The sequence below is a fragment of the Salvelinus alpinus genome, chromosome 9 (assembly GCF_045679555.1).
Source record: "Salvelinus alpinus chromosome 9, SLU_Salpinus.1, whole genome shotgun sequence".
NCBI classification, from domain to species: domain Eukaryota; kingdom Metazoa; phylum Chordata; class Actinopteri; order Salmoniformes; family Salmonidae; genus Salvelinus; species Salvelinus alpinus.
The window spans coordinates 38,895,503-38,921,642 of NC_092094.1; the positions used below are offsets into that span (position 1 = coordinate 38,895,503).

Sequence of the window (26,140 nt, forward strand, 5' to 3'; positions counted from 1 at the left end):
TGGGACCTGTCGGATCAGAGGGGGAGGGCTAGGGCCATTCTGCCCAGAAATGTCGGGGAACTTGCAGGTGCCTTGGTGGAAGAGTGGGGTAACATCTCACAGCAAGAACTGGCAAATCTGGTGCAGTCCACGAGGAAGAGATGCACTAAAGTACTTAATGCAGCCAGTGGCCACACCAGATACTGACTGTTACTTTTGATTTTGACCCCCCCTTTTGTTCAGGGACACATTATTACATTTCTGTTAGTCACATGTCTGTGGAACTTGTTCAGTTTATGTCTGTTGTTGAATCTTATGTTCATACAAATATTTACATGTTAAGTATGCTGAAAATAAATGCAGTTGACAGTGAGAGGACGTATCTTTTTGTGCTGCGTTTAGGTTGGAGGTTTTGAAACATGTCCACAATAACTTCTTAATTTGGATGGGCATGTCATATTGAGGGTTTCTATTAGAGAACAGATACCAGCTAATGCTTAGCAACACTGTCTATACTGTCCTAAACACTTGGTATAATTTGTGGTAAAAATATTATTTGATCATGGGAACTTATCCAAGAAAAGGAAAAACATGAACGTTCTTGAAAAGTGCATTAATTTCTCAGACTTTCTACTGAAAAAGTTCAAATGGAATTTGTTCTTCTAATAAAATGCATGTTACAAGCATTTCGCCTTTACCTGCGATAACATCTGCAAATCTGTGAATGCGGTCAATAAACTTAGATTTTCAATACAGAGCCTAAGAAGCAGAATTAAAAGCTGTTGTTCAGAACAGCTTATTCCAGTATTACCAAATACTTACCTAGTTCTCACAAAATACATTTTGATAATGTAAGTTGATGCCTCAGGATGTTACAATGTTCAGAGCACCTTCATATTTAACACATTCACGGGATATCATGATTATCTTGAATCGCTAGCATACCGGCATCATATCCTCCTAAGCATAGGGCAGATCTGGGATGCAAAGACAGGCCATTCTGACTGAGGGAGACAGCAGCCAAAGATATCAGAGAAGATTGATGCATGAAGATGCTTGCTTTTATGAGGAAATTAGTATAGATATTTTGGCTTGTTTAGCCTTTATTGTGTTCAGTTAAAAGAAAGACAAAAACAGACAAATATAAAACAAAGAATGAAACTTCAAATCGGATCATTTGTTCTGACTGGCTCCTGAACATAGTAGTGGGTCAACTCACACTCATAAAAATTGAGCTGTGAACTCCCAAATAGTCCAAGGCAACTCACAATATTCCATTTCAGCTTGCTGAACTATGGATCCTCTATCTACACATGGCTCTGGATGAGGAGTGCTAGTGTGGGTTCCTGAGGGGGCAGCAGAGGGCACTGAGCTGAAGGAGATCCCACTCCTCAGGCCAGTATGACAATGAGTCCTGATGCTTTCTGCCGTCTGTCCATGGTGTTCTAGAGATGATGTTCTCTCAGCGCCTGGGTGTGTTAGGGAGACCACCTGATCAGACAGGAGAGAGGAACATGGTTGGATAACATTTGTGGATATTGACATGTTACATCAACGTTGCCGTTTTGTATTGTGTGTTGCTGACACAAAGAGGGAAGACACGCCACGTCACATACACATGGTTAGCAGATGTTAATGCGAGTGAAGCGAAATGCTTGTGCTTCTAGTTCCGACAATGCAGTAATAACCAACGAGTAATCTAACCTAACAATTCCACAACTACTACCTTATACACACAAGTGTAAAGGGATAAAGAATATGTACATAAGGATATATGAATGAGTGATGGTACAGAACGGCATAGGCAAGATGCAGTAGATGGTATAGAGTACAGTATATACATATGAGATGAGTAATGTAGGGTCTATAAACATAAAGTGGCATAGTTTAAAGTGGCTAGTGATACATGTATTACATAAAGATGGCAAGATGCAGTAGATGATATAGAGTACAGTATATACATATACATATGAGATGAGTAATGTAGGGTATGTAAACATTATATTAAGTGGCATTGTTTAAAGTGGCTAGTGATACATGTTTAGAACATGACGGCCAGTTTTCTATGGTCCGTGGCGATAGGACGGCCACCCACTTCTAAATCCCTCTGGTGCGTTTCCTCTAAGACGCTTACATTTAATTTTAATGGAACAAGTGAGGCTAACCTAAGATGACGCGTGACGGGCATGAAACAGTAAAGCATGTGACTAACCTGGACAGGTGAACAGCCCAGGCTGGGGTCCCATATGAAGGCTCTTCAGTGAGGGTGGGGCTCCTCGGGGGCCGTGGTGGTCCTCGATGTAATGGACCGTGGAGGCCGTGTGTAGAAAGGGGGGAGCGAGGGGGTGGGGGACCATGAGGGGGGCCCTTGACCCTGGTGCATGGACAGCAGTGGAGGGGGCTTGGTCTTGGGGTATGGGCCTAGATAGGAAACAGCTCAGAGACTGTCGACACGCACATATACAATCATAGCCATAACAAGTGACTCATGAGTCTGATTTTAGACATTTGCCATCTAATGCCCATCTGTCCGGTAGACCATTTCTAGTTTTAGAACAGTTATTCACCTGGAGAAGTCATGAGGGGGGTAGCAGAGTGCTCTCTCATCCCAGGGGGTGTCTCTCTGCCACGAGGGCCTGAGGGGGTGGGTAGCAGCGGTGGGGGTTTCCCTAAACCAGGAGGCAACATCTTCGTCCTCTCAGGAAGGGGGCCATCACCTGTCTCAGTGGACGTGGCTGGGAAAGAGAACAAAACAGAAAAACCCAATATAGAAGTATGATATCCTAAAAATACAGTTACTATAACTCAGCATTGTCACTTTTCTAGGATAGTCTAAGAATACAATATCTCCACTACATAATGACAATGCATGGTGTAGTTAGAGACAAGCAATAATCACATTAAGTATTAGCAAATAAGGATATACACTATATTTACAAAAAGTAATGTGGACACCCCTTCAAATTAGTGGATTCAGCTATTTCAGCCACACCCGTTGCTGACAGGTATATAAAGTCAAGCACACAGCCATGAAATCTCCATAGACAAACATTGGCAGTAGAATGGCCTTGCTAAAGAGCTCAGTGACTTTCAAAGTGGCACCGTCATAGGATGCCACCTTTCCAACAAGTCAGTTCGTCAAATTTCTGTCCTGCTAGAGCTGCCCCGGTCAACTGTAAGTGCTGTTATTGTGAAGTGGAAACGTCTAGGAGCAGCAACTCAGCCGCGAAGTGGTAGACCACACAAGCTCACAGAACGGGATCTCTGAGTGCTGAAGCACGTAGCACGTAAAAACAGTCTGTCCTCGGTTGCAACACTCACTTACGAGTTCCAAACTACCTCTGGAAGCACGTCAGCACAGGAACTGTTCGCCTTGAGCGTCATGAAATGTGTTTCCATGGCCGAGCAGCCACACACAAGCTTAAGATCACCATGCACAACGCCAAGTGTTGGCTGGAGTGGTGTAAAGCTCGCCGCTATTGGACTATGGCGCAGGTGAAACGTGTTCTCTGGAGTGATGAATCACGCTTCACCCTCTGGCATTCCGACAGACAAATCTGAGTTTGGATGATTCCAGGAGAGCGCTACCTGTCCGAATGCAAAGCGCCAACTGTAAAGTTTGGTGGAGGAGGAATAATGGTCTGGGGCTGTTTTGGGGTCAGGCTAGGCCCCTTAGTTCCACTGAAGGGAAATCTTAATGCTACAGCATACAATGACATTCTAGATGATTCTGTGCTTCCAACTTTGTAGCAACAGTTTGGGAAGGCCCTTTCCTGTTTCATCATGACAATGCCCCCGTGCACAAAGCGAGGTCCATACAGCAATGGTTTTTCGAAATTGGTGTGTTAGAATTTGACTGGCCTGCACAGAAACGGACCTCTACCCCATCGAACACCTTGGGATGAATTGGAACGCCAACTGCGAGCCAGGCCTAATCGCCTGACCTCACTAATGCTCGTGGCTGAATGGAAGCAAGTCCCCGCAGCAATGTTCCAACAGCTATTGGAAAGCCTACCCAGAAGAGTGGAGGATGCTATAGCAGCAAAGGGGGCACCAACTCCATATTAATGCCAATGAATTTGGAATGAGATGTTCGACGAGCAAGTTTCCACATACTTTGGGTCATATCATTTGCTGTCCTAAATAAAAAGACTGTACTGTGCATATGTACACTATGGTTGTGTGGCTGCACCTTGCAGATGGGTCCTGGCGGTTGTGGAGATACTCTGCAATGGTGCTCAGCTCCTCGGGGTACAGGTGGACTCCATCGGCCAGGAAGAGCAGCTGGCGGGTGTCAGAGGGCACAGCTTCTCCACCTTCTCCCTCTAGGTAGTCATCCACCAGCTCGGCCACCTGCGCCCCCGTTTCTGCAGGGTCATTCTGCTGCATCCGCTTCCCAAGCCCACACAAAGTCCATGGCATGTTCCTTGGGCATGTTGCGGGAGACTAGAAGAAGAGGGGTTTGAAGGTCAAAGTTAAAATATTATACAAGTTAATCATACAGGAGGCTTTGCTCTGTTATGTTGCACTTCTTCCAGTTTCTCTTTATATGGAGTTTAATTTTGGTGTCAGGTGAAAATTCAATGCATGACAATAGTGATTGCCTGTTATTTTCTTTCACTGAAAGCTTAATGCAATTTATTGGAAGATTTGCAGTAGATTGGGAATGATGTGATGTGTGTCTGTGCAGGGCATCTTTGAAGATTATTTGAGAGTTTAGGATATACATAAAATATGATGCTCTAGCTAGGCCTATAACAATGCCATATTTTTAAAGCAGGTATGGATGTGGTGAATAGCAAAACGAATTCCAAATATTTTAAGAGAATAATTAGTATAACTTCTTTGAATGTCTTAAACTACTTTTAAATAGTATTTGTTCATAATATAGAATTTAAGAAATACCTCCATTTAGGCTGTTGTTCATGATTATATAGCCCAGTTCTCATAAAATAGCTTTAGTTTATACAGTGCATTCAGACCCCTTGACTTATTCCACATTGTGTTACATTCCCCCCCCTTCAATGTACACACAATACCCCATAACGACAAAGCGAAAACAGGTTTAGACATTTTTGCTAAAGTATAAAAAATAACAGAAATACTTTATTTTACATGAGTATTCAGGCCCTTTGCTAGGAGACTCGAATTTGAGCTCAGGTGCATCCTGTTTCCATTGATCACCCTTGAGATGTTGCTATAACTTGATTGGAGTCCACCTGTGGTAAATTCAATTGATTGGACATGATTTGGAAAGGCACACACCTGTCTTTATAAGGTCCCACAGTTGACAGTGCATGTCAGAGCAAAAACCAAGCAATGAGGTCGAAGGAATTGATTGTGTCGAGGCACAGATCTGGGGTAGCGTACCAAAAAAATTCTGCAGCATTGAAGATCCCCAAGAACACAGTGGCCTCCATCTATCTTGCTGGGCAGCCAACTCTAGGAAGAGTCTTGGTGGTTCCAAACTTCTTCCATTTAAGAATGATGGAAGCCACTGTGTTCTTGGGGACCTTCAATTATTTGTTTTTCTTATCTTACCAAAACATTTTTTTTGTTGGTATTTTCTTAAAACTGCATCGTTGGTTAAGGGCGTATAAGTAAGGTCTACACCTGTTGTATTCGGCACATGTGACCAATAAAATTTGATTTGAATGTTGCAGAAATGTTTTTGTACTCATCCCCAGATCTGTGCATCGACACAATTCTGTCTCGGAGCGCTACGGACAATTCCGTTGACCTCATGGCTTGGTTTTTGCTCTGACATGCACTGTCAACTGTGGGACCTTATATAGACAGTTGTAGAAACATCAAGGATGATCAACGGAAACACGATACCGGAGTTCAATTTTAAGTCTCACAGCATTTCTAAAAACCTGTTTTCGCTTTGTCATTATGGGGTATGGTGTGTAGATCGAGGGAAAAATATATAAAGTCCATTTTAGCTTAAGGCTGTAAAATGTAACAAAATGTGGAAAAAGTCATTGGGTCTGAATACTTTTCCGAATGCACTGTATATGATATATGTTCAAATAAAATGGCACCACTAAATGAAAGGGGCATAATACATAATTTTTTTGGAACCTTGTTTGAAGCTGTAAAGTTACTTGTCAACTGGTAAGTGGATGTTCTGGCCACATTCAGTGTATACAAAACAGGATCTTCCTTTTAAACGGATGATTCTCATTCAACAATTTAATATGACTTCACGTCCCTGCACTAAATATTTTTATTAAAAAAGGTAAATCGAGAGCTATTTCAGATATTTCTAAGCTGTATAGTACACCTTTAAGAAGCTATTTATAACAGTATAAGCCAAATACATTTTAAGAATGGTCATTGTCACGCTCTTTGCTCGTTTAACATTTCCTGAGGATTTATATCAAGCAATTTATACCCGTCTAATGTTACTGCATGTGTTTGTGAATTATTTCAAACCTAAATTAATATTTTGGTGAATAAAGCTATGTATGGAAGTATAATGTGAGAGCCTTTGATGATGAGGCGGTCTTAACTGTGAACCACTGAGTTCTGAGGACAACCACAGAATGGAACTAAATCTCCATGGAAACATGTCATGTTCTTTGCCCTCAAATTGTCTCAATTTACAATCCTTATCAGGAATGTTTGGTTTGGGGTATTATTGTTCTTTTAGAGATGCATTGTAATTGCTTTCTTAAAAGGGGGCAGGTGATTGTGGGGACTTACTTTTGAGGGATTCTGAAAATTTGATTACTGTGCACGAGGACAGAGCTACATTGGTCTGTTGGACGAGAATACATAAGGTGGAACCGTCGGAGCGGAGATCTTGTAGGGCCCGGGTCAGGCCCGACTCCGCCTGCAGGTAAATCATTTCCACTGAGAGGCCGCGGTCCTGCAAACAGTGACCTATCGATTTGGGGTAATCCTTTTGAAAGAAGAGAAGAAAGCTGGTTATTGACTTCTGCACACAGACAGAGGGGTACACAGACATGACGTGTGAGAGGAGCAGCTCTGCAGCAGCATGTCCAGGCCTGGCGTCAACAACCACACGAAGACAACTCAACTTTTCACACCTAAACTGAATCGTAACTCTCATCAAGTTGTAGTTAAGTGACCAGTGAAGAGCAGGATAGCTTGATATAGCCATAGGCCTAATATTGTAAAAATGGATGTGATAGGTTGATTCAATAAAGCTGTGAGTTCGTTACTTGTTGCTGTGCATTGATTGTAAATATGCTTATCGTTTGTCTGTTATTAAACATCTTACGACAGTGTTGAAAGAGCACACACAGTATATACTGACCAGTTACAATTGTCATGCAAACCACTTGTCTACTGTGAGTAAAATAGAATATGTTGAGGAGGGTGGGACAATGAGGTCTCTTGAAGCCCACAACAAGCACATATCATAGCAACACCTGTGATGAATGTTTAATCTATTTTACTGAGCCATTTACTTTATGATCGTATTCTTATCTTTTCTTATTGTTGTTGCATTGTCCAGAAGGAACCTGTACGTAAGCATTTCATTGGACAGTGTACACCATGTGTACCCCATACATACGACTAATAAAACTTAAACCTCTGCTTCATTAACACAGACTATTGTTGATTAACATTGCACATATTGAATTTCTCAGTATGTAGGTCTTTCCTGCTCAGCAATGCTTTTTGGCCTGGGGTGACAATTTCAAAATACAGTATGCATAAAGTTTTGTCCACAAGGACCAAGATGAGTGTGAGTTAACAATGTAAGGATGTCATTGAATAGGACATTCGGGTTTACAGTATTTAACATTGAGAGAACATACAACTTCATAGCACACTGAAGAAAATAATAAATATCAGTAGATAGTGTTAAGGCTGGGCATTTTTTGGTAGGCTATATTCAACTAACATTCTTATATTTGTGAGTGTCAAACTTTTCAGCATGGAAATGATTATATGTTTGCATTTAAGAATGACAGCAAATTCTGTCCTGTTACTACTATTTACACGTGTAAGTAGCTACCAAGCAGTGCTAAAGCAGGCTACTTACTGTAGAAAATTTAAACCTAACGTTACAATAAAGGTTACCAGAACTTCTATTTGAAAATGCAGATTGGTTTGAGTGTATAAGCGCCACAGAGACTTAAAGGATCTTCCCGTTCTTGGCAAATAAACACGTTTCGTTGATAGACCACATAAGAGAAATGTGAGCTTTCCATTTTGTTGACATCATTCATAGTCCACGTTGTTACCGGAGTAGTCATGCTGTTGGTCTAACTCCTCATAACTGAAAGAGTAACACATTCATGCATGAAGTGATGGTCATGTACGATCTCAATCATTGCTCACCCCCCCTTCTACTCTGCATCCTATGACTCGCTGTCCCCTCCCCTTTGTGGCTGCCCACTGGGCACAGACAGCAATTCAACATTGAATCAAGTAATTTCAATGACAAAGGTCCTGGATGGCACAGAGGTCAAAAGCACTGCAATGAAGTGGGGTTCGATCACAGGCTGTGTCACAACTGGCCGTGACTGGGAGCCCCATAGGAGGGCACACAATTGTCCCAGCGCCGTCCGGGGTAGGGGAGGGTTTGGCCGGTGGGGCTTTCCTTGGCTCATTGTGCCCTAGAGACTCCTTGTGGCAGGGCCGGGCGCCTGCAAGCTTATAACGGTCATCAGTCGAACAGTGTTTCCTCCGACACATTGGTACGGCTGACATCCGGGTTAAGCGAGCAATGTGATAAGTAGGCGGCCAGGCAGGTCATGTTTCAGAGGACGCATGACACAACCTTCGAGCCCATTGAGTCGCCGCAGAGATGAGCCAAGGGACCTAATTCGGGGAGAAAACTAAGTAAAAAAAATAAGCTGGTGGCCATACCACCCTGAACACACCTGTTCAGAGTCGGTCCTGGTTAGTACTGGGATGGGAGACCGCCTGGGAATACCTGGTGCCCTAAGCTCCAATTTTTTTTATTTATAACGACGTGGAACCAACGTTGATCAACCAGTGTGTGCCCAGTGGGTGAGTGACTCATTGCAAGCTTACAGAAAAGGGCTGCGGACAACAGAGCAAAAATTAAGGAAAACTAAACTTCCAGAGGACCTATCATGCTTTCAATCCCTCCTCTCTACATTCTCTTCTGTATACTTTGCTAAAGCCACTTTCTATCACAAGCTTCTGCGTCGAACCCCAGGAAACTCCCACCTTCCTCCCTCAATCCTCCACCCCGAACCTCTGAGGATGACTTGGTCAACCACTTTGAAAAAAAAAAGGTTGACGACATCTGTTCCTCATTCACTCAGCCTAGAGTCCACTGGTCCCACTCCCACAAAACTACAACACACATTGACCTCTTTCTTCCCTCTCTATCCAGATGAAATCCTGAGACTAGTGCGGTCCAGCCACCCGACAACCTGCCCGATCGACCCCAACCCCTCATCCCGATCATCTCTGGAGACAGTCTTCCATTTCTCATCCCTGACCACTGGCTGCACCCCTTCTTACTTCAAAATGTCCAGAGCCCCTCTGCTCCTCAAGAAACCAACATCGACCCCTATGACATCAAACAGACCAGTATCCCTTCACAAAGAGCAGTCCCTCGCTATCCCTCTCAGAACCATCTTCTTGACCCTAACCCTACTCGGCTGTCAAATCCTCACACGGCCTCTTCTATCATTGCTATGTGGATGACACTAAAAACATTTCTCCCCCCCTGACAACCAGGTGTTGAAACGCATCTGCGTGCCTGGCAGATATCTTAGCTTGGACGTCAGCCCACCACCTTAAGCTCAACAAAACGGAGCTGCTCTTCCTCCCGGCGAAGGCCTGCCCGCAACAAGACCTCTCCATCACAGTTGGCAACTCCAGTGGCCCCCTCCCAGAGTGCAAATAACCTTGGCGTGACCCTGGACAACACCCTGTCGCTCTCTGCAAACATCAAAGCAGTGACTCGCGCCAGCTCCTCGTAGGACACCACCTCACACAGGAAGCGGCGCAGGTCCTAATCCAGGCCTTTGTCATCTCCCATCTGGACTACTGCAACTCACCCGCTAGTGCCATCAAACCCCTGAAACTTATCCAGAACACTGCAGCAATCCTTGTGTTCAACCTTCCTAAATTATGTTGCGTCACCCGCTCCTCCGCACACTCCACTGGTTCCAGTCGAAACCACTACAAGACCATAGTGCTTGCCTAAGGAGCAGCAAGAGGAACTGCCCCTCCCTACGACACCATACCACCATACAATGCTGTCTGCCATCTGCCCGGTACAGTTGAAACCGGGATTCAAACATGAAGAGCACACTTCTCCAGCATTCATCAAAGGAGAGCATTTGCTCACTGAAGTCGGTTACGACACCAAACTTTAGTCAGGTCAATACCCTGGTGAAGATGACAAGCACGCAGATGAGCTTCCTTCTGACAGTTTGTGCAGAACTTCTTCGGTTGTGCAAACCCAGTTTCATCAGCTTTTCGGGTGGCTGGTCTCAGACGATCCCGCAGGTGAAGATGGATGTGGAGGTCCTGGGCTGGTGGGCTGGCGTGGTTACACATGGTCTGCGGTTGTGAGCCCGGTTGGACGTACTGCCAATTTCTCTAAAATTACGTTGCAGGCAGCTTATGGTAGAGAAATTAACATTCAATTATCTGGCAAAAGCTCTGGCAGACATTCCTGCAGTCAGCATACAAATTGCACACTCCCTCAAAACAAGATAAATCTGTGGCATTGTTTTGTGTGACAAAAGTGCACATTTGAGTGGCCTTTTGTCCCCAACACAAGGTGGATCTGTGTGCTGGGAATAGCTTCTATCATGCACACTGTTGCTTAATGCGTTAGCCTGGCATGTGCTCGCTCAAAGTAAAAATGTTACAGTAGCTCCCTTGTAAACAAAAACCTTACTAGGCCTGGAGTTTTTCACCCCTTCCTACACACAGGTGTGCCTACTTTATTCTTAAAATGTAGCGGACAGCATAACACCCCAAGTACTGTATCTGTCATTAGCAGATTATGGTGTAATAATACAAAACCTTTGCATTCATGTTTCGGTGCGTCACCTCACCATCATCCCTCCAACCTGCCATTAACATTTATTAACAGTCAACCACGGGATGTTGGCAGACTTTAGCTAACGTTAGCTATATTGACAACTAACAATTTTGATAACATTAAGTTACAGCTTACAAGTTAACTACTGCTCAGAGTCATTGTGGTCGTTCATCCAGTCTTCTCTCACGGGGTATGGTGCTGGTCTTCGAAATGGTCGAAGAGGTTTAACACTACTAAAGAAGGAGATTTACAGTTAGCCAGCTATTAGCATCATAACTAGTTAGCTAATTTCAGCTCTACGCCTAGCCATTCCTTGAAATTTGAGTTAGCTAACGTTACACACTCACAATTTGTTTACACAATAGCTAGCTATCCGGTTAATAGCTAGCTAGCGTTAGTTAGGGTAGCTACAAAGATGACTATAGTCATAGCTAGTTTATTATCTAGCTAGTTAGGATAACTAGAATTTAACTGAATGGCTAACTAGCTCACTAGCCAACTAATGGTAGCTTGCTAGCCACTTACCCTTCGTTTGGGTTGAGGCCGTCTGCCGCCTTGTCCCCACGACGACATTGCACCTTAGCCAGGTGGGACTAATCGCTAAAGAACCTGTGGGAAAATAACAAAATTGTGCTATGTATTTTACCAAACGGGCTAATGTTTGTTTGCAAACACTGAACCGCAAAGTAAAGCTAGGCTAGCGCAGGTCACAAGATCATGTGACATGACAAGTGGGCGGGGTTAGCAACTAAAAATGCACCAATGGAATCGTGCGGAGGGCAAGCTGATCCTAGATATATCTATCTATTCTATACTATATGCACCCGATTGAACTGCAGTCCCATCAAACAAAGGAGGAAATCATCATACCAATCACACCATTAATATATACAAAAGTATGTGGACACCCCTTCAAATTAGTGGATTCTGCTATTTCAGCCACACCCGTTGCTGACAGGTGTATAAATCGAGAACACAGCCATGCAATCTCCATAGACAAACATTGGCAGTAGAATGGCCATACTGAAGTGCTCAGTGATTTTCAACATAGCACCGTCATAGGATGCCACCTTTCCAACAAGTCCGTTCGTCAAATTTCTGCCCTGCTTGAGCTTCCCCGGTCAACTGTAAGTGCTTTTATTGTGAAGTGGAAACGTCTAGGAGCGATAACGGCTCAGCCACGAAGTGGTAGACTCACAGAAGGGGACCGTGGAGTGTTGAAGTGCATAGCGCGTAGAAATCGCCTGTCCTCGGTTGCAACACTCCGAGTTCCAAACTGCCTCTGGAAGCAACGGTCAGCACAAGAACTGTTCATCGGGAGTTTCATGAAATGAGTTTCCATGGTCGAGCAGCCGCACACAAGCCTAAGATCACCATGCGCAATGCAAAGTGTCGGCTGGAATGGTGTAAAGCTCGCCGCCATTTTACTCTGGAGCAGGGGAAACTCGTTATCTGGAGTGATGAATCACGCTTCACAATCTGACATTCCAACGGACGAATCTGGGTTTGGTGGATGCCAGGAGACCGCTACCTGCCCGAATGCATAGTGCCAACTGTAAAGTTTGGTGGATGAGGAATAATGGTCTGGGGCTGTTTTTCATGGTTCGGGCTAGGCCCCTTGACATTCTAAACGATTCTGTGCTTCCAACTTTGTGGAAACAGTTCGGTGTGGAAGAACTTGACCGGCCTGCACAGAGCCCTGACTTCAACCCCATCGAACCCCTTTGGGATGAATTAGAACGCAGACTGCGTGCCAGCCTAATCGCCCAACATCAGTGCCCGACCTCACTAATGCTCTTGCGGCTGAATGGAAGCAAGTCCCCTAACCAATTTTCCAACATCTATTAGAAAGTCTTCCCAGAAGAGTGGAGGCTGTTGTGGCAGCAAAGGGGGTACCAACTCCATATTAATGCCCATGATTTTGGAATGAGAGGAGCAGGTGTCCACATACTTTTGGTAATGTAATACATCTATCTATCTAAACTCAGCAAAAAAAGACACGTCCCTTTTTCAGGACCTTGTCTTTCAAAGATAATTCGTAAAATTCCAAATGACTTCACAGATCTTCATTGTAAAGGGTTTAAACACTGTTTCCCATGCTTGTTAAATTAACCATAAACAATTAATGAACATGCATCTGTGGAACGGTCGTTAAGACACTAACAGCTTACAGACGGTAGGCAATTAAGGTCACAGTTATGAAGACTTAGGACACTAAAGAGGCCTTTCTACTGACTCTGAAAAACACCAAAAGAAAGATGCCCAGTGTCCCTGCTCATCTGTGTGAATGTGCCTTAGGCATGCTACAAGGAGGCATGAGGACTGCAGATGTGTCCAGGGCAATAAATTGCAATGTCCGTACTGTGAGACGCCTAAGACAGCGCTACAGGGAGACAGGTTTGACAACTGATCGGTACATCCGAACATCACACCTGCGGGACAGGTACAGGATGGCAACAACAACTGCCTGAGTTACACCAGGAACACATAATCCCTCCATCAGTGCTCAGACTGTCCGCAATAGGCTGAGAGAGGCTGGACTGAGGGCTTGTAGGCCTGTTGTAAGGCAGGTCCTCACCAGACATCACTGGCAAAAACGTCACCTATGGGCACAAACCAACCGTCGCTGGACCAGACAGGATGGGAAAAAGGTGCTCTTCACTGACGAGTTGCGGTTTTGTCTCACCAGGGGTGATGGTCGGCTTCGCATTTATTGTCGAAGGAATAAGCGTTACACCGAGGCCTGTACTCTGGAGTGGGATCGATTTGGAGGTGGAGGGTCCGTCATGGTCTGGGGCGGTGTGTCACAGCATCATCGGACTGAGCTTGTGTCATTGCAGGCAATCTCAACGCTGTGCGTTACAGGGAAGACATCCTCCTCCCTCATGTGGTACCCTTCCTGCAGGCTCATCCTGACATGACCCTCCAGCATGACAATGCCACCAGCCATACTGCTCGTTCTGTGAGTGATTTCCTGCAAGACAGGAATGTCAGTGTTGTGCCATGGCCAGCGAAGAGCCCAGATCTCAATCCCATTGAGCACGTCTGGGACCTGTTGGATCGGAGGGTGAGGGCTAGGGCCATTCCTCCCAGAAATGTCCGGGAACTTGCAGGTGCCTTGGTGGAAGAGTGGGGTAACCTCTCACAGCAAGAACTGCCAAATCTTGTGCAGTCCATGAGGAAGAGATGCACTGCGGTAGTTAATGCAGCTGGTGACCACATCAGATACTGACTGTTACTTTTGATTTGAACCCCCCTTTGTTCAGGGACACATTCCATTTCTGTTAGTGACATGTCTGTGGAACTTGTTCAGTTTATGTCTCAGTTGTTGAATCTTATGTTCATACAAATATTTACACATGTTAAGTTTGCTGAAAATAAACGCAGTTGACAGTGCGAGGACGTTTCTTTTTTTGCTGAGTTTATCTATCAGTGTATAGGAGACGTTGTACCCACTGTGACTATTAAAACCTACCCTAACCAGAAACCGTGGATAGATGGCAGCATTTGCGCAAAACTGAATGGGCGAACCGTCACATTTAACCATGGCAAGGTGACTGGGAATATGGCCGAATACAAACAGTGTAGGTATTCCCTCCGTTAGGCAATCAAACAGGAAAAACGTCAGTATAGAGACAAAGTGGAATCGCAATTTAATGGCTCAGACACGAGACGTATGTGGCAGGGTCTACAGACAATCACGGACTACAAAGGGCAAACCAGCCACGTTGCGGACAACGACGTCTTGCTTCTGGACAAGCTAAACACCTTCGCCTGTTTTGAGGATAACACAGTGCCACTGACGCGGCCCGCTACCAAGGACTGTGGGCTTTCCTTCTCCGTGGCCGACATGAGTAAGACATTTAAGCGTGTTAATCCAGACCAGCTGGCTGGAGTGTTTACGGACATATTCAATCTCTCCCTATCCCAGTTTACTGTCCCCACATGCTTCAAGATGTCCACCATTGTTCCTGTACACAAGAAAGCAAAAGGTAACTGAACTAAATGACTATCGACCCGTAGCACTCACTTCTGTCATCATGAAGTGCTTTGAGAGACTAGTCAAGGATCATATCACCTCTACCTTACCTGACACCCTAGACCCACTTCAATTTGCTTACCGCCCCAATAGATCCACAGACCATGCAATTGCCATCGCAATGCACACTGCCCTATCCCATCTGGACAAGAGGAATACCTATGTTATAATGCTGTTCATTGAATATAGCTCAGCATTCAACACCATAGTACCCTCCAAGCTCATCACTAAGCTTGAGGCCCTGGGTCTGAACCTTCCCTGTGCAACTGGGTCCTGGACTTCCTGACGGGCCTCCCAGGTGATGAAGGTAGGAAAAAACACCTCCGCTTTGCTGATACTCAACACTCGTCCCCCACAAGGATGTGTGCTCAGCTCGTCCTGTACTCCCTGTTCGCCCATGACTGCATGGCCATGCACGCCTCCAACTCAATCATCAAGTTTGCAGATGACACAACAGTAGTAGGCCTGATTACCAACAATGACGAGACAGCCTGCAGGGAGGAGGTGAGGGCCCTGGGAGTGTGGTGCCATGAAAATAACATCTCACCCAACGTCAACAAAACAAAGGAGCTGATCGTGCACTTCAGGAAACAGCAGAGGGAGCACTCCCCTATCCACATCGATGGGACCACAGTGGAGATGGTGGAAAGCTTCAAGTTCCTCAGTGTACACATCACTGGCAAACTGAAATGGTCCACCCACACAGAAAGTGTTGTCAAGAAGGTGCAACAGCGCCTAATCAACCTCAGGAGGCTGAAAAAAGTTAGCTTGGCACCTAAAACCCTCAAAAACTTTTACAGATGCACAGTTGAGATCATCCTGTCAGGCTGTATCACCGCTTGGTACAGCAACTGCACCGCCCACAACCGCAGGGCTCTCCAGAGGGTGGTCTGGTCTGCCCAACGCATCACCAGAGGCAAACTACCTGTACTCCAGGACACATACAGCCCCTGATGTCACAGGAAGGCCAAAAAGATAATCAAGGACAACAACCACCCGAGCCACTGCCTGTTCACCCCGCTATCATCCAGAAGGTGAGGTCAGTACAGGTGCATCAAAGCTGGGACCGAAAGACTGAAAAACAGCTTCTATCTCAAGGCCATCACTAGCACAGACAGGCTGCTGCCCTATATACATAGACTTGGAATCACTGGCCACTTTAATGGGACACTAGTCATTTTAATAATGTTTACATATTTTGCATTGCTCACCTCATACACTTGAAGTCGGAAGTTTACATACACCTTAGCCAACTACATTTAAACTCAGTTTTTCACAATTTCTGACATCTAATCCGAGTAAAAATTCCCTGTTTTAGGTCAGTTAGGATCACCACTTCATTTTAAGACATTTAAAATGTCAAAATAATAGTAGAGAGTGATTTATTTCAGCTTTTATTTCTTTCATCACATTCCCAGTGGGTCAGAAGTTTACATACACTCAATTAGTATTTGGCAGCATTGCCTTTAAATTGTTTAACTTGGGTCAAGTGTTTCAGGTAGCCTCCCACAAGCTTCCTACAATAAGTTGGGTGAATTTTGGCCCATTCCTCCTGACAGAGCTGGTGTAACTGAGTCAGGTTTGTAGGTCTCCTTGCTCGCACACGCTTTTTCAGTTCTGCCCACAAATGTTCTATAGGGTTGAGGTCAGGGCTTTGTAATGGCCACTCCAATACCTTGACTTTGTTGTCCTTAAGCCATTTTGCCACAACTTTGGAAGTATGCTAGGGGTCATTGTACATTTGGAAGACCCATTTGCGACCAAGCTTTAACTTCCTGACTAATGTCTTGAAATGTTGCTTCAATATATCCACATAATTTCCCTCCCTCATGATGCCATCTATTTTGTGAAGTGCACCAGTCCCTCCAGCAGCAAAGCACCCCCACAACATGATGCTGCCACCCCCGTGCTTCACGGTTGGGATGGTGTTCTTCGGCTTGCAAGCCTCCCCCTTTTTCCTCCAAACATAACGAGGGTCATTATGCCCAAACAATTCTATTTTTGTTTCATCAGACCAGTGGACATTTCTCCAAAAAGTACGATCTTTGTCCCCATGTGCAGTTGCATACCGTAGTCTGGCTTTTTTATGGCGGTTTTGGAGCAGTGGCTTCTTCCTTGCTGAGCTGCCTTTCAGGTTATGTCGACATACGACTCGTTTTACTGTGGATATAGATAATTTTGCACCTGTGTACTTCAGAATCTTCACAAGGTCCTTTGCTGTTGTTCTGGGATTGATTTGCACTTTTCGCACCAAAGTACATTCATCTCTAGGAGACAGAATACGTCTCCTTCCTGAGCGGTATGACGGATGCGTGGTCCCATGGTGTTTATACTTGCGTACTATTGTTTGTACAGATGAACATGGTACCTTCAGGCGTTTGGAAATTGCTCCCAAGGATGAATCAGACTTGTGGAGGTCTACAATTTTGTTTCTGGGGTCTTGGTTGATTTCTTTTGATTTTCCCATGATGTCAAGCAAAGAGGCACTGAGTTTGAAGGTAGGCCTTGAAATACATCCACAGGTACACCTCCAATTGACTCGAATGATGTCAATTAGCCTATCAGAAGCTTCTAAAGCCATGACATCATTTTCTGGAATTTTCCAAGCTGTTTAAAGGCACAGTCAACTTAGTGTATGTAAACTTCTGACCCACTGGAATTGTGATACTGTGAATTATAAGTGAAATAATCTGTCTGTAAACAATTGTTGGAAAAATTACTTGTGTCATGCACAAAGTAGATGTCCTAACCGACTTGCCAAAACTATAGTTTGTTAACAAGAAATTTGTGGAGTGGTTGAAAAACGAGTTTTAATGATTCCAACCTAAGTGTATGTACACTTCCGACTTCAACTGTATGTATATACTGTATTCTATCCTTTCTACTGTATCTTAGTCTATGCCGCTCTGACATTGCTCTCCCAAATATTTATATATTCTTAATTCCATTCCCTTACTTTAGATTTGTGTGTATTGTTAGATATTACTGTTAGATATTACTGCACTGTTAGAGCTAGAAACAAAAGCATCTCGCTACACCCGCAATAAAATCTGCTAAACACGTGTATGTGACCAATAACAATTGTACCATCCTGTTTATATGTATATCTTTTGTACCACTTGCTTGGCAGTGGTAATATGTTTCTCCAAGGTCAGGGTTGTTACAATAGGGATCAACAGGGAAATTGATATTACGTTGTTTCCATTGCCAGATGATCAACCCTTGAATAAGAGATGATTCATTCATCATATCTGCAGTCGATAATATCTACTTGGAATATAAATTACTCTTTTTCTTTTTTACCATGTGCTTTTGAAATTGGTTTTATATGATTATTTCTGTCTTTAATTAAGTTAAGCAGACTAAAGCCCTCAAATTAGGATGCATTGGAATTAAAGCAGCTTTTCCAATTCACTCCTGTGAGGATAAAAAAACGAATCAATCAAATGTTATTTTGCCGGCGGTGCAATGTCATGCCTTAAAACCGTAACTTCAAGGATTTTGTCATTCAATTCCAAAGCAATTTGAGAAGGGCTCAAATTGAATGCCGTGCAAAGAGATGAAAATATCTCAAAATTACAGTGGGTATTATAAGTATTCACCCCCTTGGATTTTTTCCTATTTTGTTGCGTTACAAAGTGGGATTTAGATTAATTTAATTGTGATTTTCTACACAAAATGCTCTGTCAAAGTGGAAGAAAATTTGTATTTTGAACAAATAAAAATATGAAAAATAAAACACTACTATACCTTGATTATATTAGTATTCAACCCCCTGAGTCAATGTCAATACACCTTTGGCAGCTATTACAGCTGTGAGTCTTCTTGGGTTACTCTTTAAGAGCTTTGCACCCATGGATTGTGCAATATTTTCCCATTATTCCCATTATTCTTCTCAAAATTCTTCAAGCTCTGTCAAGTTGTCAGAGATCATGGCTAGACAGCAATGATCAAGTCTTGCCATAGATTTTCAAGCAGATTTAAGAAAAAACTGTAACTTGGCCACTCAGGAGCATTCACTGTCTTCTTGTTAAGCAACTCCACTATAGATTTGGCCTTTAGTTGTAGGTTGTTGTCCTGGTGAATTCTTCTCCCATTGTCTATTGTAAAACAGACTGAAGCAGGTTTTCCTCTAGAATCCTGTTTTCTTTTTATCCCGAAAAACGTACAGTTATCAATGTAACTACTGTTCCCTGATGGAGGGAACGAAGTTCTAACAACAGAGCACTTGCAGTGACTTGATAATGCGTCACGTGTCGGCTCAAACCCCCAGGGAAACTGTGGTATCCTGGATAAAAGCGTTATCTGTGCACTGCCTAACATACTCCTGGACCCAGCCAGAAGAACACTATGAGCCGTATTGGGAACAGATGCATCCAAGTGATTAAACATCACAAAGGTATGTGGGGAACCCCAACTCGTTGCAACACAGATATCACCAATTCTCATCCCCTGAACACTGCCTAAGAAGCCGTCACACCCTCAGTGGAGTGAGCACGCACACTGCTGAGCAAACCTTGTCCTTTGCTGTCATATGCCAGAGATATACTGTAGGCTCCACAATCCAATGAGAAAGACGCTGCTTAGAAGCGCCCTAGCGCGAGATGAATTACCGAAATAGACAAAAAGCTGGTCACAAACGCAGATATCCTTAGTCCTATCCATATACAGTACCAGTCAAAAGTTTGGACACACCTACTCATTCAAGGGTTTTTCTTTATTTTTACTATTTATAGAATAAATGTGAAGACATCAAAACTATGAAATAACCCATATGGAATCATGTAGTAACCAAAAAAGTGTTAAACAAATCGAAATATATTTTAGATTTTAGGTTCTTCAAAGTAGCCACTCTTTGCCTTGATGACAGCTTTGCACACGCTTGGCATTCTCTCAACCAGCTTCACCTGGAATGCTTTTCCAACCATCTTGAATGAGTTCCCACATATACTGAGCACTTGCTGGCGTTCTTTTCCTTCACTCTGTGGTCCAACACATCCCAAACCATCTCAATTGAGTTGAGGTCGGGTGATTGTGGAGGCCAGGTCATCTGGTGCAGCACTACATCACTCTTCTTCTTGGTCAATTAGCCTTTACACAGCCTGGAGGTGTGTTGGGTCATTGTCCTGTTGAAAAACAAATTATAGTCCCAAGGGGTGCAAAACAAATGTAATGGTGTATCGCTGCAGAATGCTGTGGTAGCCATCCTGGTTAAGTGTGCCTTGAACTATAAATAAATCACTGACAGTGTCACCAGCAAAGCACCCCCACGCCATCACACCTCCTCCTCCATGCATCACGGTGGGAACCACACATGCAGAGATCATCCGTTCACCTACTCTGCGTCTCACAAAGATACGGCAGTTGGAACCAAAAATCTCAAATTTGGACTGATCAGACAGATTTCCACCATTCTAATATCCATTGCCGTGTTTCTTGGCACAAGCAAGTCTCTTCTTATTATTAATGTCCTTTTTACTAGTGGTTTCTTTGCAGCAATTTGGCCATGAAGGCCTGATTGATGCTGTCCCCTCTTTTTTTTGTTTACCTTTATTTAACTAGGCAAGTCAGTTAAGAACAAATTCTTATTTTCAATGGCGGCCTAGGGACAGTGGGTTAACTGCCTTGTTCAGAGGCAGAACGACAGATTTTTACCTTGTCAGCTCGGGGATTCGATCTTGCAACCTTTCAGTTACTAGTCCAATGCTCTAACAACTAGGCTACCTGCCGCCCCTGAACAGAAGATCAAATCAAATCAAATTGTATTTGTCACATGCACCGACTACAACAGGTGTAGACCTTACAGTGAAATGCTTACTCACAAGCCCCTAACCAACAATGCAGTTTTAAGAAAAAATACAAAAAAATACGAAATAGAGTAACACATAATTAAAGAGCAGCAGAAAAATAACAATAGTGAGGCTGTATACAGGGGGTACCGGTACAGAGTCAATGTGCGCGGGCACCGGTTAGTCGGGGTAATTGAGGTAATATATACATGTGGGTAGAGTTATTAAAGTTACTTATGCATAGTCTTATGGCCTTCCTCTGACACGGCCTGGTATAGAGGTCTTGGATGGCAGGAAGCTTGGCCCCAGTGATGTACTGGGCCGTACCCACTACCCTCTGTAGTGCCTTGCGGTCGAAGGCCGAGCAGTTGCCATACCAGGCAGTGATGCAACCAGTCAGGATGCTCTCGATGGTGCAGCAGTATAACCTTTTGAGGATCTGAGGACCCATGCCAAATCTTTTCAGTCTTCTGAGGGGGAATAGGTTTTGTTGGGCCCTCTTCACGACTGTCTTGGTGTGCTTGGACCATGTTATTTTGTTGGTGATGTGGACACCAAGGAACTTGAAGCTCTCAACCTGCTCCACTACAGCCCTGTCGATAAGAATGGGGGCGTGCTCGGTCCTCCTTTTCCTGTAGTCCACAATTATCTCCTTAGTCTTGACCACATTGAGGGACAGGTTGTTGTCCTGGCACCACATGGCCAGGTCTCTGACCTCCTCCCTATATGCTGTCTCATTGTTGTTGGTGATCAGGCCTACCACTGTTGTGTCATTGGCAAACTTGATGATGGTGTTGGAGTTGTGCCTGCCCGTGCAGTCATGAGTGAATAGGGAGTACAGGAGGGGACTGACCACGCACCCTTGAGGTGCCCCAGTGTTAAGGATCAGTGTGCCGGATGTGTTGTTACTTATCCTTACCACCTGGGTGCGGCCCGTCAGGAAGTCCAAGATCCAGTTGCAGAGGGAGGTGTTTAGTCCCAGGTTCCTTAGCTTAGTGATGAGCTTTGAGGGAAATATGGTGTTGAACGCTGAGCTATAGTCAATGAATAGCATTCTCACATAGGTGTTCCTTTTGTCCAGGTGTGAAAGGGCAGTGTGGAGTGCAATAGAGAGTGCATCATCTGCGGATCTGTTGGGGCCATATGCAAATTGGATTGGGTCTCGGGTTTCTGGGATAATGGTGTTGATGTGAGCCATGACCAGCCTTTCGAAGCACTTCTTGGCTAGACTGAGTGCTACGGGTCGGTAGTCATTAAGGCAGGTTACCCTGTGTTTTTGGCACAGAGACTATGGTGGTCTGCTTAAAACATGTTGGTATTACCGACTCAGACAGGTAGAGGTTGAAAATGTCAGTGAAGACAATTGCCAGTTGGTCAGCGCATGCTCGGAGTACATGTCCTGATAATCCGTCTGGCCCTGCGGCCTTGTTCATTTTGACCTGTTTAAAGGTCTTACTCACATCGGCTGCGGAGATGGTGCTGGTGCTCTCATGCATGTTTCAGTGTTACTTGCCTCGAAGCGAGCACAGAAGTAATTTAGCTCGTCTGGTAGGCTTGTGTCACTGGGCAGCTCTTGGCTTTGTAGTCTGTAATAGTTTGGAAGCCCTGCCACATCCGACGAGCATTGGAGCCGGTGTAGTATGATTCGATCTTAGTCCTATATTGACTCTTTGCCTGTTTGATGGTTCGTCGGAGGGCAGAGCGTGATTTTTTATAAGCTTCCGGGTTAGAGTCCCGCTCCTTGAAAGTGGCTGTTCTACCCTTTAGGTCAGTGCGGATGTTGCCTGTAATCCATGGCTTCTAGTTGGGGTATGTACGTACAGGCACTGAGGGAACGACGTCCTCTATGCACTTATTGATGAAGCCAGTGACTGATGTGGTATACTCCTCAATGCCATCGGAAGAATCCCTGAACATATTCCAGTCTGTGCAATCAAAACAGTCCTGTAGCTTAGCATCTGCTTCATCTGACCACTTTTTTTTTAACCGAGTCACTGGTGCTTCCTGCTTTAAATTTTGCTTGTAAACAGGAATCAGGAGGATAGAATTATGATCAGATTTGCCAAATGGAGGGCGAGGGAGAGCTTTATATGCGTCTCTGTGTGTGGAGTAAAGGTGGTCTAGAATTTTTTCAACCTCTGGTTGCACATTTAACATACTGATAGAGATTAGGAAAAACAGAGTGAAGTTTCCCTGCATTAAAGTACCCGGCCACTAGGAGCGCCGCCTCTGGATGAGCATTTTCCTCTTTGCTTATGGCGGTACACAGCTCATTGAGTGTGGTCTTAGTGCCAGCATCGGTCTGTGGTGGTATGTAGACTCACTAGGTAGATAGTGTGGTCTACAGGTTATCATGAGATATTCTCCCTCAGGCAAGCAAAACCTAGAGACTTCCTTAGATATCGTGCACCAGCTGTTTTTTACAAATATGCATGGACCGCCACCCCTTGTCTTACCAGAGGCTGCTGTTCTATCCTGCCGATGCAATGTGTAACCCGCCAGCTGTATGTTAATCATGTCGTCGTTCAACCACGACTCAGTGAAACATAAGTTATTACAGTTTTTAAAGTCCTGTTGGTAGGATATACGTTTATTTAGCTTGTCCAATTTATTTCCCAGCGATTGTGCGTTGGCCAGTAGTACGGATGGCAAGGGCAGATTAGCCACTCGTCGGCAGATCCTTACAAGGCACCCCGATCTCTTTCCGCGATATCTTTCCCGTCTCTTTCTCCTGTGAATGATGGGGATGAGGGCCTGTTCGGGTGTCTGGAGTAAATCCCTCTCGTCCGACTCATTAAAGAGAAATTCTTCGACCAGTTCAAGGTGAGTAATCGCTGTTCTGACTTCCAGAAGCTCTTTTCGGTCATAAGTGACTGTAGCAGCAACATTATGTACACAATACGTTACAAAAAATGTGGAAAATAAAACAAAATAGCACGGTTGGTTAAGAGACCATGAAACGGCAGCCATCCTCTCCGGCGCTATTACGAGATATGATGTTGAGATGTGTCTGTTATTTGAACTCTGTGAAGCATTTATTCGGGCTGCAATTTCTGAGTCTGATAACTCTAATGGACTTATCCTCTGCAGCAGAGGTAACTCTGGGTCTTCCTTTCCGGTGGCGGTCCTCATGAGAGCCAGTTTCATCATAGCGCTTGATGGTTTTTGCCACTGCACTTGAAGAAACTTTCAAAGTTCTTTAAATTTTACGGATTGACTGACCTTCATGTCTTAAAGTAAAGATGGACTGTTGCTTCTCATTGCTTATTTGAGCTGTTATTGCCATAATATGGACTTTTACCAAATAGGGCTATCTTCTGTATACCACTCCTACCATGTCACAACACAGCTGATTGGCTCAAACGCATTAAGAAGGAAAGAAATTCCACAAATTATCTTTTAACAAGGCACACCTGTTAATTGAAATGCTTTCCAGGTGACTACCTCATGAAGCTGTTTGAGAGAATGCCAAGAGTGTGCAAAGCTGTCATCAAGGCAAAGGGTGGCTACTTTAAAGAATCTCCAATATAAAATATATTTATGCCACAACCGTCCTGTTGTTGGACCTTAGCAACACATGATCACCCTCCAACATCTGAAGGAAATGCCTCAGCACTAGCAAAACTGTCAGCAGTTGTAGGTAATGTATATGCAACGTCCTTTGCCCTGTTGACCAAATCCCTCTTTCCGAGTAGCCCACACACAGCGCTCCTCATCCCAGTAAGTATACGTCTGTCGTGATCACCCTGCAGGACACTACCCGGCCCATGAGAACCCCCTGCAACAGCAGTCGTGGGTCTCTCCAAGGAGTCAATGCCTTTAGGCACGACGAGGATACCTTAAGCAACCGATGACAGTGGCGACATGCGTCCATACGTGTAGCAATCACCCAGCACTGAAACAGACGCATCAACAAAAGTCCCAGAGGCACCACAGCTGTCATAGAGGCCATCAGACCCAATAACCTCAGGGACAAGTGATAAGGCACTGAATGCCCCAGCTGAAACCGTGCCAGACAGAGCCGGAATGCGACCCCCCTCTGTTGGGACAACAAATGCTTTGATTCAGAAACGAGTCCAGAACAAGACCCAGAAACTAAATGCACTGAGCCGGAGTCAAACAACTTTTCTTTTGATTCACTATGAACCCCAGCGACTGAATATGACAAACCAGCGTGTCAGTGTGGCACTCCCCCTGTTCCCTCGACTCTGCTATGACCAGCCAATCGTCCAAACAGGCCAATACTCTGATCTCCTGGCACCACACCGATGCCAAAGCCGCCTTCACCACCATAAAAAAGGTGTGGGCGATAGGGCGATTGGGAGGATGTATAGCACATGAAAATATGCATCCTTCAGTTCATTTTTTTTGTGTGTTCTTTTTACCCCTTTTTCTCCCCAATTTTGTGGTGTCCAATTGGTAGTTACAGTCTTGTCCCATCGCTGCAACTCCCATACGGACTCGGGAGAGGCGAAGGTTGAGAGCCATGCATCCTCTGAAACACGACCCTGCCAAACCGCACTGCTTCTTGATACACTGCTCGCTTAACCCGGAAGCCAGCCGCACCAATGTGTTGGAGGAAACACTGTACAGCTGGCGACCAAGGCCCACCACAAGGAGTCGCTAGAGTGCGATTGGACAGGGACATCCCGGCCTGCCAAACCCTCCGCTAACCCAGACAACGCTGGGCCAGTTGTGCGCCACTTCATGGATTTCCCGGTCGCGGTCAGCTGCGACACAGCTTAGGATCGAACCCTGGTCTGTAGTGATGCCTCAAGCACTGCGATGTAGTGCATTAATCTCTTAAGCTTTATTTCGTTATCCTTGATTATTTTCTTAAATTGTATGTGGAGGCGTCACCAGCTGGAGCGCCCTTATGTATGGATTTTACAAATTGTAAAATAAATTCAATCAATCAATCAAGACAGCTGCGCCACTCGCGAGGTGCATCCTTCTGTTCTATTGACATGAACCAATCGCTGGGACGCAACGACTGCCATGGCTGCCGAAATGTGAGCATTTTTTATGTGCAACCTTGAGATGCTCGTTTAAAATACGCAAGTACAGGATGGGAAGCAACGTTCCATCGTTATTGAGAACTAAGAAGTACGGGCTGTACCAACCGCTCTGTACTTCTGACACATGGGCCACCGGAATAGCCTGTTTTTGAAGGACAGAGGAAATCTCCTCTCTCAAGACAGGCGCTAGGACCTTGAGGACAGTTGACATAGTGAAGCCACGAAAAGGAATAGGATGCAGAGAGAATGGCAAACCGTAACCCCTCGTCACTATCCTCATCACCCATGGTGAAACTGT

At 44.7% G+C, this 26,140-nt stretch overlaps 1 long non-coding RNA gene and 1 pseudogene across 1 annotated transcript in view; both read right to left on the bottom strand.

Annotated features, from left to right (window-relative positions):
• The window catches only part of LOC139530103 (uncharacterized), a 428,447-nt gene that overhangs the window by 199,533 nt on the left and 202,774 nt on the right, over positions 1 to 26,140 (bottom strand). The gene's annotated exons all lie outside the window — the stretch shown is intronic.
• LOC139530102 (nuclear receptor coactivator 5-like) lies at positions 1,059 to 11,726 on the bottom strand (annotated as a pseudogene).